Consider the following 14,319-nt stretch of genomic DNA (forward strand, 5'->3'; position numbering starts at 1 on the left):
GGGGGGGGTAAATCTTGAGGCTGCTCTTTCCCTGAGCAAGGGTTTTCACGGTTGGTTGATCATGCTAAAAGCTGCCCAAACCTCTGCAGGAGCGGAGCCTGCTCGCTTTAAGCAATGAGAGGGAAGAAATGAGATTAAACAGTTTCAACTGAATCGGCCATAAGCCTGCCCTGAACCAAGGTGTGATTCAAGAAGAGCTTTATTTTTTTTGTTTCCGTGAGGACGTCGGAGACAGCAGGGGAATTTGGGTGTTAGGCCAACATGTCATCAACTGAAGGGGGTAAACCGAATGAAAACGGCTACTTTCGGGCAATTTCAAGTTCCAAATAACATAGATAGATAGATAGATAGATAGACAGATAGACAGATAGACAGATAGATATTGTTCCATGAAGGAGATTTATTTTTAGTGTGTTAAATGTACATGGCAATACACGAAAAAATACATCAACAAATAACATAAAGAAAGGCAGTTGGCTTTTACCAGTGTATGGCCATGTATTTTGTCCATAGCCAATCGATCCCAAAACAGCCCAGGTAGAGAGTAAACGCCCTAAACATTTTCTTTACAATCGTTCCCCAAAAGAACCAAGCAAGCCTGCCTTGTTGCATGATCCAATTCTTCGTCAAAACTTGCCATGTTCAGCGTGTAACATTAGTGACCGGAGTGGAAGGTGAGGGACTTCCGGCAGCGTCAGAGTTATCCGATCTTGGAATGGCTAAACAGCTTATCTATTATGGGATAGGGAGGAAAAAACGCTTTGGCATTGCCAAATGAATCGCATCCTTCCTTCTGATTCCAAAAAAAAAGGTATTTCCCTTTTCCTTGCTCCTTGTAGGAAGGTGCACCAAAGGGTATCGATCTGCAGCATGGGTTAAATTTGTAAATGAAAAAGAAATCTGATGAAAAACTCATCTTATCAGACAGTTTTTAAATTAAATTGGTATTGCTCTTGCCACCAGAATACAGCCATTCTACGCGTGTTGAACAGCATTCTGGGAAATGTATGATATAAGAGGAGCAGGTTGTACATTGCAGACTGATGAGCAGTGTAAGAGTATCTAAGGGGGATTTTTTCTTAAAACAACAATAGACAGTCTGGCCAATAGGCCGCAGAATGAACTGGGTAGCCTGGCCTGGCCTGGCCTGGCCCTGCCTGGCCGCTGCTGCTACTCTGAGCTGGCCCAGGTGCTGCTGACTACGTGGAAAAGACCTCTCACTCTCCTCACAGCTGGCTGGATAGACACGCACACACACATACAGTACACACACTCACACAGCTGGTCCTTGCGGCGGCCCAGCTGCAGCAGCTGCCACACTGAGAGCTGGGTGGACCGGGTCACAGTGAAACACCTGGAGGCCGAAAGTCAGGTTGTGGTGCGGATCTGACTAATATTGGGACTAAAGAAGAAGATCTGGATCACGTTTTCACTGTTAAATGTGCACTTTGATTGGAGTTGTTTGAAAAGAAACATTGCCTCCTTTGAATTAATTAGAAAATGTAGAAAGAAAAACTGTAGGAGAAAAATTACAAAGTACAAAATTATCAATATAGTGAAATCATATATTTTTCCATTCTTTTTTCCAAATGACCTTATAGCCTCCAAGCTTACAGTACATGTTGATAAATTTGGGCTTGGTGCAATAGTCAAGTGTAATATCTAAATGAAATCGTGATAATACAGATTCTTCTCATGATGTACATAATGATCACATAATATCACCATATTAACATGATGCATACATATATTAATGTACATAATTATTTTTTTAATAACTCAGTATTGTATGCACCATAAAAAGGTATGTGCAGGTTTGTGGGCCCAGTTTAGTATGCAACTCAATTTTATACATTTTGCACAATGTGTATACAAATCCTTTATCTTTCTATTTTATGTACTGTATATAGTTGCTCTCAGGACTGTTCACCACATTCCCCCCTCTCTTTACTTCTGCACTACTTACATTTTATATTTCATATTTGTGTATTTTGTGTTGACACTGTAAAGGGGTTGCTTGAATCTCATTGTACAGGTGCTGCACTTGTGCTTAATGACAATAAAGGCTTTCTATTTACTAGTCTATCTAGTAGGGTGTCCCTGCTCTCTGTCCTTCAGCAAGGACTTCTTGGCCTAAAAAACATAACCCACTGATTTAGACCTATGAATTGTTAGATTATTATTGATTATTGATGATTATTTAGACCAGATTTCTCTGGCTAGCCAGTGAATATAAGAACAGTTCCGACCTATGAAAGGGCGGAAACTGCGCTCGAAGCAGTGCACGTGTGCAGGCTTGACGGTGTTGTGCGTGACGATTATGAAAAATGAAGAGTTTTTGTTTTTCTCGATTTTTACCCTCCCTCCCCCCTCCCTTTTTGCTTCTCTTACTGGAAGTGAGGTCAGGGTTAGTGTTTAACGGACATGAGGCCAGACACGGCTGTGATTCAGACACAGTGTTGGGGTGATAGATGACACTGCGGTCTGCGTACACACTCTAGAAGACACCAAATAAACAGAACACTGGCAAATGCACAGCAGAGGCAAAACTCTTTGGATTTCCTTAACACGGTCTTCTTTTATCGAGTGCTCTCTCTTACCTCAGCACACATTCAAACATTCACCTGCTTTCCTCCGAGTCAACGCAGTCTGTCTTCTCACAGCACTCGCTCCATGCACGCCACTCTCTGTGTGTCACTTCAGAGGGAAAACATCCATATATCGCTCAAGATGTCATGTTCCATTGAATCTTTCCTCATTCGCTGCCTCAGATCCCACATGTAAACACACCTGTCACATGGCATGATCAGTACGAAGAGCATGACAGCGGATGTACAACTCTTCCTGGAAAAGTAGAGCGAGCAGAAAAGAAGTAGGTTTAACTGGCATGTGAATTGTGATTAATAGGAATGTCTTGACTTGAATTGCTGAGACTGAGATGCCAAGAACAGCTGCGAAAAACCAGGCTGGTGGAGTGTGTGGGTGTTTTAAAGAAAGTATGTTGCCGTTAAGCAAGGCACTCAACCTGCTATTACTGCTCAGCTTCCAACAACAGAGGACTGCGGTTACTGAGCAGCCCCCAGGTGTGAATGCGTGGAACTGTGTGAGTGCAAAGCAAAGTGAAATGAAGCATATTGTTTTTGAAAGGGAGAACGGGGGGGTCCACTTGTCTTGGTGACAGAGGCTGAGAGCAACACGGTGGCTGAGACACACAGGCCTCAATATGTCGCTGTTTTTCATTCTCATTTATTCACACGTATTTCCCACTTTTGACAAAATTGCTCACCACAGAGCTTCACTTTGCACAAAAACACTATATTTCTAGCAAACGTTCCAGGACTTAACACAGGGCTAGTCAACTTTATTTATGCAACACATTTCATTACCCAATAGGCTTTACATTAAAATGGATACAGCATCAAGTAGCATGTACACAAGAACAGAAGGATGTATTTTTTTTTCTTTTCTTTTTTTTTCTTTTCTTTTCTGTATATGTCATGTAATGTTTTAATATTGTCTGATTAAATGTTGTTTTGGACCCCAGGAAGACTTGCTGGTCATCTAGGCGTCAGCTAATGGGGATCCTTATAATAAATAAAAATAATAAAAATAAAGGATAAAATACATGAATAACAAAACTGCGAGGTAGTGTCCCAAATCCTTGCCACAGACATAATACAGGAACATGCAAATATACACTGACAGATAATAAACCCTGGAACTAACACATTATCATACCAACAGACTCCTCAAACGACAACATAGGTTGATTGCCAAAGACTCCCCAAATGACCAATATGACTGTTCTATTAACCGCCACTTTTAAAACACATGGTTGTAACCTGTGCCCGCGGTTGCTGTTTTAATTATGTGACCATTAGTTAAGATTAGACAGCAAAAATGCTTCAAATAGATAACAATAAATAACGCTAAACTACTATATGAAGACATAACTGTGTCACAGACTTATGTTGCGTTCCAGACACAGGTTTTAGTCCATAAGTTACAACTTCAAGTCACGACTCACAACTTGGTAGCGTTCCAAGCAAAGTCACCACAAACCCCTTCTAGCTAGCGTTAGCTACGTTGACGTTAGCTAGGCGCTAACTGATTCTAGCGATTTCTAGCTTGTAACATATTTTGCTTCATTTAATAAACATAACCTGTAGTACTACACAATCGTATGTGTATCGTTTTGATGACAATGTATGAAATTACTTAACGTTGCCTATTTGTATATGTTTATGTCTATTTCTCACGCCGTCTGCACGGCATCAACAGGGGTCGCCATTGTTTATGTGTGTGTGACGTCAAAACTGTAACTAGGAGTACAACTATCTGGTACTAGTTCACATGTAGGAAGTTACAGGTTTGACTGCCATTCCAGGGCACTTTTACAGGTAGAAGGTTGTGAAAACACGAGTTACGCCTGGAATGCAGCAAAAGTTCTAGCAAACGTAAATATGGGTCTTTATGAGCTGCTTTCTCAATCAACCCATATGGTCGTTTTCTGGGTGAAGACTCTCCTGCTATTTCTGGAAATATTATCGAATCTGGATCTTATTCTGGTTACATTTAGCAAACCACCATATGGTGAGTCAATTGTATTTAGTGTCAAAATGCAACAAAAAAAAAACATTTTCAATCTAAAAAATATGATGCACCCTTAACTAGGGCTGGGCAATATATCGATGTTTGTATCAATATCGCAATATGAGACTTGATATCGTCTTAAATTTTGGATATATCGTAATGTGGTGTTGTCTTTATCTGGTTTTACAGATTACATTACAGTAAAGTCATTTTATGAACTTACCAGACTGTTCTGTTATTTACCTTTACCCACTAAGTCATTGAATAATTTATCAAAAGTCTCAGTGTGTAAATAAAAAATAATTTTTAAAGCACCAATAGTCAAAAATACAATGTCGTCGCAATATCGACATTGAGGTATTTGGTCAAGAATATCGTGAAATTTGATTTTCTCTATATCGCCCAGCTCTACCCTTAACAGTTAAAAAGTAATCTTGCAACAAATAAGAGCATCTCTTTATTATTAAGTGAAACTCCCCAAAACATTATTCGACCTTAAGAAAACCTGTTATCAGTTAGGGGGACTATTTGATATAATTTAAGCAAACTTTGACAAAATGCATATTACTCATATTTATGTTAGTTAGTTATTTGATTTTTGCTAGTTAAGTTTTGCTCATCTAACTCTCTTGTATTTTTCAATGTTTTGTCTTAATAGCATTTTGAGGCTACATCTATTGACATTTTCTACGTGTGCAGTGACCATGGTCACAGGTTGTGTCACTTGTTTATCGCAGACTGTTATGATTTAAGTTTCAGTTGGCAGGACAAATTGTTGGGACAAACAGAAAACAGGGCTGACTCTGTGCCATATCTGGCTCTGGTCCAGCCCTGTGAATCACAACTTAGTTATAGGATCCAGCCAAATCTAACTTAATGTTGGCCAACTGAACCACTCCATCAATGTTAGTATTACGGTTAAACATAACCAAGTTCTTGTTTTAAGGTTTAGTGAAAATAAAAACTTGACCAAAGTTAAGAGTTGAGAACGGCACCAAGATTGTTGAAACCTATCCTAAACTTCATAGCGATGTTTTATTAATTCAACCACACAGTCATACTATAATTGGTAAACCAGTATTTAAAGTCTCTTAAATTAGGTATTTCTGCAGTCGTCAGCAGTTCGAGATGTCTTAAAGCCGAGGCCCTCAGGAGTCCTACCTCCAGGCGGCCAATCGGCGTGAGAGTTGTAGGAGAGGATGAGTGGCTGGCAGCGTGACGGCGGAGACCACAGCCACATCGCTGCTTATCAAGGCCCCCATTCACCTCCATTCACACAATATTCATGCAAGAGAGAGCGTTACCCATCGAAAACAAGCCGCGTTTAAAGAGAAAACAATCGGCCTTCCCCAACAAATTCCTGCTAATTTGCCAGGGGAGGTTGGGGAGCGTCGCAAGTGATGGACGCCTGCCCGTCTAGCTTCTGAACGTGTGTTTCTGTGTGTATTTGAATATGTGTGTGTGTCCCTGTGCTACTACATGCCTAAAGGGTGCCAGCAATTCAATCAGGCTCAGCTTTGACACATCCCTGGTGCATCCTGTTCTGGAGTTTCACTGGTCAAACTTCCAACATCCTCTTTCTCCAAACACACAGCTCTCTCATCTGCCTCCACATTCCTCGCAGTCGAAAACAAACGTTTTTTCTCGTTTTTTTTTTTTTTTTGCTTTTCGCAATCTTTTTATTTTTATTTTTTCAAATTGTGTGTCAGTTTGCCATCAGATCCAAAAGCCCAAACTATAAGAGTATTCTCATCCCATTTCATTAATCATAAGCCACGTGAATGACTTGTTATTGTGCGACAATTTGACACGCGGTGCAATATGACTCAGTGTAATTTGACTTTCCATATTTATTTTTCTGGCTTATTAGAAATAGTGCTGCTTGTTCAGCCAAGCACTGTGAGGGTGCACTGTGCTGCAGGAACATGTTCCAGCCCATGGGGGAGGAAATGTAGGGGAAACCTCGTCTCACTTTGTGTGTGGAAGGCGCTCGTGGCAAGTGTGTGCACTGTTAATAGGTGTGTTCATTAAGTGTGTGTGTGTGTGTGTGTGTGCGTGTGTGTGCGTGTGTGTGCGTGTGTGTGTTGGTTACAGTAGCCAGACTGTCTGAGCATTTAGCAGGTGGGTCTCGTCTTTAACACTTTGGACGTGTGTGTTTGTTTGTGTGTGAAGTTCAGGTGTTATGGGATGTGAGACAGGGAAATGGAGGCTTGGCGCTGTGTGTGAGTGTGTGAGTGTGTGTGTGTGTGTGTGTGTGTGTGTGTGTGCTGGAGCTGTTAGTAGTATTTCATTGCAGCTTCTTTGAGTGTGCTGTAACTTTTAATCCACGGTGGACCAAAAAATTCACTTTACAATATTAAAAAGAAAAAATGATCTTTTCTTATTTTTGTAGAAGTAATCTGTGTTAATTTCATGCAAAGCCTTATGCAGTGTAAAAGGATAATTTGCCAGCTGAAGTGACAGCTGTTGCTGGCAAAAAATTAATAAATCCGCTGGATCTAGCTAGTACTAGCTAGCTAGTAGTCATTACTAGGCTAGTTAGTAAGTTAGCGTTAGCTTGAATAGTTTAAAAGAACCATATCCGATGGACTTTTTAATGTTTCCAGGCGACTCATTTTAACACAACAACCCTGAGAAGGACTTTCAAATATAAACTTGATGGCTACAAACATAATAGTGTGCTATAAGGTTGATGCTAAAGCTGCATCCCAAAACGTTAGCATCCTCGCAAGCTGATGATCCATGGAAGGCATGACAATACAAAAATAGTATTGTTCTTGCATTAGAGTGAAAAGCTATTTAGTCTAGTCTTATAAGTATGACAAGAAGAGCTTAACTTTTTTTCAACATCACAAGCGAAAATGATTGTAGCACAAGGATTTGCCAATGTCTTTGGGAAATAACGCTATCTCAGCTAGCATTGGTTGGGGTTGGTAGAGTAAGAACAGCCCAGAGCTACTAATGTTAGCCTAAACTCTGATAGCATCTAGGACTGGCTTTCACACAGTGGGAAAATACTACACAATGGATTTGATAGATGTGAACATTTTGTAGCGTAACTGTAACCCCACAAAATGTGTCACATGCTCCCTAGCCTTGGAAGTGACCCTCGGTTAGGTTAGTACTGTAGGTAGTTATAGTGATAACCACACCTTCTAATCAATACCTTACATTTTTACTCTTCTGTTTTGGGTCTTTGGAAGGCAAGGAAAGACAGTCACCCAACTCAGAATGTACGTAGACAGTTATATTATAGCTAAGCTATAATTGGACAATCACTTTTCACAGTAAGGAAATCAGCAGTTGACTAGAGAATGCACAACACAACTGGTGAGATCTGAGACTCAAATCTTTAAAATAGTAACGTTTATAACCACTCTTGCTGTCTTAGCTGCCCCTCATCCACCCCAAACTACTCTGCCCCCCTCATTTCACCCCACCTAGTCCTCTGCGCTCCCCAGGCCACTCTCCTCTCCTTTTCACTCCTCTCTTTCCTCCTGCAGTCAGCTGGCATGAAGAAGAAGGGCTCTTTGACTCATGTGGAGGGGGGAAATGATGAGGGTTGGGGGGTCCCGGTACTCTTGGAGTCTGATAGTCTGGCTTGTCCGTACAGGCTTTTCCTCCGGGGTTTAAAGCAGTCAGAGAGAGAGAGAGAGAGAGAGAGAGAGAGAGAGGGAGGGAGGGAGGAGATTTCTGACGGCACATCTCCACCATGTGGACTGCTGACAGGGCCGCACTGAAACTGACCAGAGTATCACTGCTCATAGACAATAACATGTGTGTGGTTGAGAATAGGTTGTCTTTCAATGAAGTTGTGTAACTCATTCAGTGTGTTTTAGCGGCAAGTTAGAACCGTTGTGTTCTAATTCAACGTGTTTTTTTAAGCCAGTCACACCCACTTTTGATTGTTGTTGCTTTTACATCCCATCAGCTTCATCCACAGGTGGTCCCTGTTTCCAATTTGGCCAATTTGGTTTCTCACTCCAGTCTCAGTGAGTGGTAAACATGAACTCCAGTGACTGGGCTGCCAGGCGCACATACACTCACCGAGGATTATTAGGAACACCATACTAATACTGTGTCTGACCCCCTTTTTGCCTTCAGAACTGCCTTAATTCTACGTGGCATTGATTCAACAAGGTGCTGAAAGCATTCTTTAGAAATGTTGGCCCATATTGATAGGATAGCATCTTGCAGTTGATGGAGATTTGTGGGATGCACATCCAGGGCACGAAGCTCCTGTTCAACCACATCCCAAGATGCTCTATCTGGTTGAGATCTGGTGACTGTGGGGCCATTTTAGTACAGTGAATTCATTGTCATGTTCAAGAAACCAATTTGAAATGATTCGAGCTTTGTGACATGGTGCATTATCCTGCTGGAAGTAGCCATCAGAGGATGGGTACATGGTCAGAAACAATGCTCAGGTAGGCCGTGGCATTTAAAAAATGCCCAATTGGCACTAAGGGGCCTAAAGTGTGTCAAGAAAACCCAAATCCCCCACACCGTTACACCACCACCACCAGCCTGCACAGTGGTAACAAGGCATGATGGATCCATGTTCTCATTCTGTTTACGCCAAATTCTGACTCTACCATCTGAATGTCTCAACAGAAATCAAGACTCATCAGACCAGGCAACATTTTTCCAGTCTTCAACTGTCCAATTTTGGTGAGCTCCTGCGAATTGTAGCCTCTTTTTCAATTCAATTCAATTCAATTCAATTTTATTTATAGTATCAATTCATAACAAGAGTTATCTCAAGACACTATACAGATAGACCACACTCCAGAATTTACAAGGACCCAACAGTTCTAGTAGTTTCCTCCAGAGCAAGCAACAGTGCGACAGTGGCGAGGAAAAACTTCCTTTTAGGCAGAAACCTCGGTCAGACCCAGGCTCTTGGTAGGCGGCGTCTGACGGGCCGGTTGGGGTTAGAATGAAGAGTGACAATATCAAAAATAGAAAAAATTAGTAGTTTGTAGCAGTTCTTTGTGTGTCCTATTTGTAATGGAGATGAGTGGTACCCGGTGGGGTCTTCTGCTGTTGTACCCCATCCGCCTCAAGGTTGTTCGTGTTGTGGCTTCACAAATGCTTTGCTGCATACCTCGGTTGTAACGAGTGGTTATTTCAGTCAAAGTTGCTTCTCTATCAGCTTGAATCAGTCGGCCCATTCTCCTCTGACCTCTAGCATCAACAAGGCATTTTCGCCCACAGGACTGCCGCATACTGGATGTTTTTCCCTTTTCACACCATTCTTTGTAAACCCTAGAAATGGTTGTGCGTGAAAATCCCAGTAACTGAGCAGATTGTGAAATACTCAGACCGGCCCGTCTGGCACCAACAACCATGCCACGCTAAAAATTGCTTAAATCACCTTTCTTTCCCATTATGACATTTAGTTTTCAGGAGTTCAGGAGATTGTCTTGACCAGGACCACACCCCTAAATGCATTGAAGCAACTGCCATGGTTGATTAGATAATTGCATTAATGAGAAATTGAACAGGTGTTCCAAATAATCCTTTAGGTGAGTGTATACTTCAAGGCTCATGCCTCTATGCAGAAGTACAGGGTTCGAGTCCGACCTGTGACCAATTCCTGCATGTCTTCCCCCCTTTTTCACCTAGCTGTCCTGTCCATTAAAGGTGGAAAAGCCTAACAACAATCTTTAAAAAAAAAACATTAACTCCAGCCTTCATATGCCCTGATAAGTAAAGGCAGCCATTTTCAAGTCACATGCAAATCCTTGCTTTTAGCTAGATTGATACTTGCAGTGTTATTGCAGTAGCAAGAGCAGTTAGTAAGTAGCTGTAGTACCTGTAAGTTTAAGTATAAAGGAACAGCTGTAAATAGCCAAAAAGAAAGAGCTAGCTTTCAATGTGATGAAATTACCCCGATTGTTCTCCTGTAGGTTGACTATCCAAGAACTATTACAACAATCTGAGTCATATCCTTTGCCGAATACAATAAATGTTAATTTTATGAAAAAGGGACAGAAGTGACTTCACATAACAGCATGTAACCATTAATTTGGCTGGATTTTCACACGTCAATTTCAATATGCAAGACTCTTAGGAAAAAAAAATACTTTTGCACATTTTAAACAAATTAAAATAAAACTCACAATATTAACAACATTTTCACACAAAGCAGAAAAACTCTCCACTAAATTCTGTAAATTTCCATTCTTGATCATCACTGAGAACAATAAAATAAAAAATCTTTAATGCTGGAAAGCGTAAAACATTAAAGTAAACAGAAAAAAGTCTTGGGTATATGATATTTCAGTGGTGGAATGTAACTAAGTACATTTACTTAAGTACTGTTCACATTTAAGGTACTTTACTTAAGTATTTTAACGCAAATTGTGCTTTTTACTCCACTCCATTAATCTGAAAGATTTATTTGCTTACTCTGCAAATTAAGATTTTTGCACACAATACACATGAAGTTTACAAAATACAATGTTTTATTAAAAGTTAAACTACCCAACAATATACAGGCCTATAAGTTCAATTAATTAAAAAACTTGGTTGATTGACAGAACTGCTATGATTGTATCCAGTTTCTGAGTACTTTTACTTTTATTATTTTCCTGATGATACTTACATATTTTTACTTAAGTAACATTTTCAATGCATGACGTTTACTTGTAATGGAGTATTTTTACAGTGTACTTCCACTTAAGTAAAGGATCTGAATACTTCTCTCAACACTGCAATAGATACAAAAGACATCACTCCATATGCTCACTCCAACACACTCACTCACGATCCATTCAGGGCATTCATCAGCAGCGCCCGGCACCCCAGCTGCCCTGCAGTAGCTATAGACCCCCGATGCTGACACCTAATCCAGAGCCTCGCTACCATAACATTTTCACAAGGGTCGCGAGCCGCTCAATAACAGCTCTACATGAATTGGTGAACTGCTTCTTTATAAGAGGTACGACACACACAATTAGTGTTCATTGGCAGTAGCCTGCCGCCACTTTTTTTTTTTCTGTGTATTTTTACAAGGGTTGAATATAATCCTTAGATAGTGTGTATCTTTAACAGAGACTGTGTGTTTGTGTGTGTGTGTGTGTGTGTGTGTGTGTGTGTGTGTGTGTGTGTGTGTGTGTGTGTGTGTGTGTGTGTGTGTGTGTGTGTGTGTGTTTTGTGCACATGCTTGGTGGAAGTCAGTGTGCACATTGCAGCCCTGCACCTTTATGTTATGTATTCCATATAACACTCTCAATATCTTAAAAATAGTTGGTGGGAGGGTGGAGGGGGGAACATAACTGAAACATATGGCTTTATAGCTTTAAGATATAAAACCTTTCAAACAAATATTTCTGACAAGCCAAATCAGACGTGCTCTCGCTGGCTCACAGTAAAACTAATGACAAAATTGGAACAATCTGCTTTTTGAATGGCCACTTTTATTCCTCAAATGTAGTGATCTGTGGCCTAATTTGTCCTGTGGGACACCACATGCTCCCCATAAAGCCACATTAGGGCTGCAGTAGCAGGGATAATGAACATGATTCAGACAAGGTGCCCGGCAGCAACTGAGGTAAAGCACACACACCACACATACACACACATATTACTACTTTTAACATCAAGTGCACTGTAATTAATCATCCTGAAAAAAACATTTTCATCTTGCTTTATTGTACTTGAATGTCAATACGGATTGTCATTACTTTAATGGATTATGACATTGTTTATTGCTTTTCTGACCATTTAGAAACAAACAATTTGGGGAATTATGGACTTTTTTTTTCTTCTTCTTTAAAAGAATTCACACCAACTCCAGCTTGACTATCATCCATTAACTCACCTTTGGCTCTAACACAAACACAGGCAATTTCAAATCAGCTCTTAGTCGTTGGTAGCGAAAGTCTCTAACAAGCATTTCCAAATCCAGTGTTGTAGACCAATGGTTCCCAAAATTTTTTTATGTAAAGGCCTCCTGAACTGACAAGAATTAGACTACTGACTGACCCCCATATGATAAGATTTTGTCCCAGGGTCCCCCATTTGACAGGACCTTTGCTTTTAGATGTTTTATTACAGAAAGTGTATGAAACCCATGACCAAAATAGTCAAAAAACGTCCTGTCGTTGTGTTACTTCTGGATGGAATTATATAAAAAATAAATGACGTATCCCTTTGTGCTCGGGACCCCCTGGGACCCCCCTCAAGGACACCTGAGGGGTCCCCACTTTTGGAAACACTGTTATAGACTCATGGCCATGCTCTGTTGTGGTTTAGACCAACATTGGTCTTTTTTTGGCTTCTTCCAGTCAAGGTGACATGATTGGTGCCAATGGATGCATTGGGTTGTTTTTCTGCCTAGCTCATCAGTGGTGCTTCTTCACACTTTATTTTGGCCAAGCATTTGACAATTGCCTCTCTGATCCTTCCATTTACTTGTTTTATCAGTACCCTGGCTTTTTTGTTTTGAGTCCCTGCTTTTTGCTGAAGCATATTGACTTAGGCTGCGGTCCGCTTTCCATCGTTACATTAGCGACCTGTGCATTCTCTCTGCACATCCTACCCATTACTTCCATGTATCATGTAAATACATATTCCTTGTATTTTCAGTAAATAGTTGTAATTGATCCCATTTGGGGGCCAACCATAGACCTACACATGGGCCACCCCTGAGCCCGTGTCATCTGTACCCCTTTGACCCTTTGATTGGTGAAATAGCTGGAAACCATCAGCAGGAATGGATCCTGGCATGCTCACCAAAACCTTGCTACTGGTGCTCAAAATCTCAACAGGGCATGATTAGAGTGTCACAGTTCCAACACTCTTTATTTTGCGCTTTCTTTTTAATCAAACAGAAAATGCCCCTCATCCTTCAACACATCTGGCCTGTACATCACTCAGCATCCTGAACAGCTCAATAATACTGTCAGTGTACACAAACACAACCAATTTCATGTTCTTGACAGACAGGTTTATATGGTCTCGATTATGAACCCCTTTTTGCATGTGCACACACTCTCACACTCACTCACACACACACACACACCATCTGCAGACAGTCAGTGCACATCCTTCCACACCCCAGCGTGTGCCAGGGAGTTGTGTTGTAAAGATTTATATGACAAGGTGGGAGACAGACAGTGGCACGGCTGCAATCCTGCCCGTCTCACTGCTGATGTTGACAGTGTTATTGCTGTGGGTGTGGGTGTATGCGTGTATGGGTGTGTGTGTGTGTGTGTGTGTGTGTGTGTGTGTGGGGGGGGGGGGGGGGTTACAGGGTTGTCTAAGGTTCGTGTATGTGCATATACTACAAAATCTGATTTATACCATTTGACAATAACATAAAACAATGTGAGACAGCCCTCTGCTCTGAACACTAAAATGCTGATCAAAGGTATAGTACAATTTTGTGAAAGCCAAATATTGTTTAAGCAGAATATCGGAGCAGTTGACATTCTGACATTAAACCTGTTTAAACCTGAGCTCATTAAACCTGAGCTCATTACCATTCATGAGCTCGCCCAGTTTTGCTGGGTAACAGATACTGATAGCCAGGCTTTCACTGGCTAGCTGTTAGCCAATCAGAGTCAAGCAGCTTAGCTTGTTGAATATTAATGAGACCTGGCACAAATTGAGCTGAGTCTTCCTGCAGGTTTTCTATGCCTAACTAGAATGGCTTAAAACAAGGCAACCAAGGTATTCTTTGTACAAAAAATGTTACAGAGTCCATGGTAGAACTTC

General features: G+C 41.0%; 2 long non-coding RNA genes across 2 annotated transcripts in view; one reads left to right on the forward strand and one right to left on the reverse strand.

Moving 5' to 3' along the window:
• LOC116685685 (uncharacterized) overlaps positions 1-12,693 on the forward strand; it is a 15,767-nt gene extending 3,074 nt beyond the window's left edge. Inside the window, exon 3 of the long non-coding RNA XR_004331010.1 lies at positions 12,644-12,693. This is a non-coding gene — a long non-coding RNA (uncharacterized LOC116685685). The remainder of the gene's footprint in view (positions 1-12,643) is intronic.
• LOC116685687 (uncharacterized) overlaps positions 10,428-14,319 on the reverse strand; it is an 18,168-nt gene continuing 14,276 nt past the window's right edge. Inside the window, exon 3 of the long non-coding RNA XR_004331012.1 lies at positions 10,428-10,437. This is a non-coding gene — a long non-coding RNA (uncharacterized LOC116685687). The remainder of the gene's footprint in view (positions 10,438-14,319) is intronic.

This window comes from Etheostoma spectabile, unplaced genomic scaffold (assembly GCF_008692095.1).
Source record: "Etheostoma spectabile isolate EspeVRDwgs_2016 unplaced genomic scaffold, UIUC_Espe_1.0 scaffold119, whole genome shotgun sequence".
NCBI classification, from domain to species: Eukaryota; Metazoa; Chordata; class Actinopteri; order Perciformes; family Percidae; genus Etheostoma; species Etheostoma spectabile.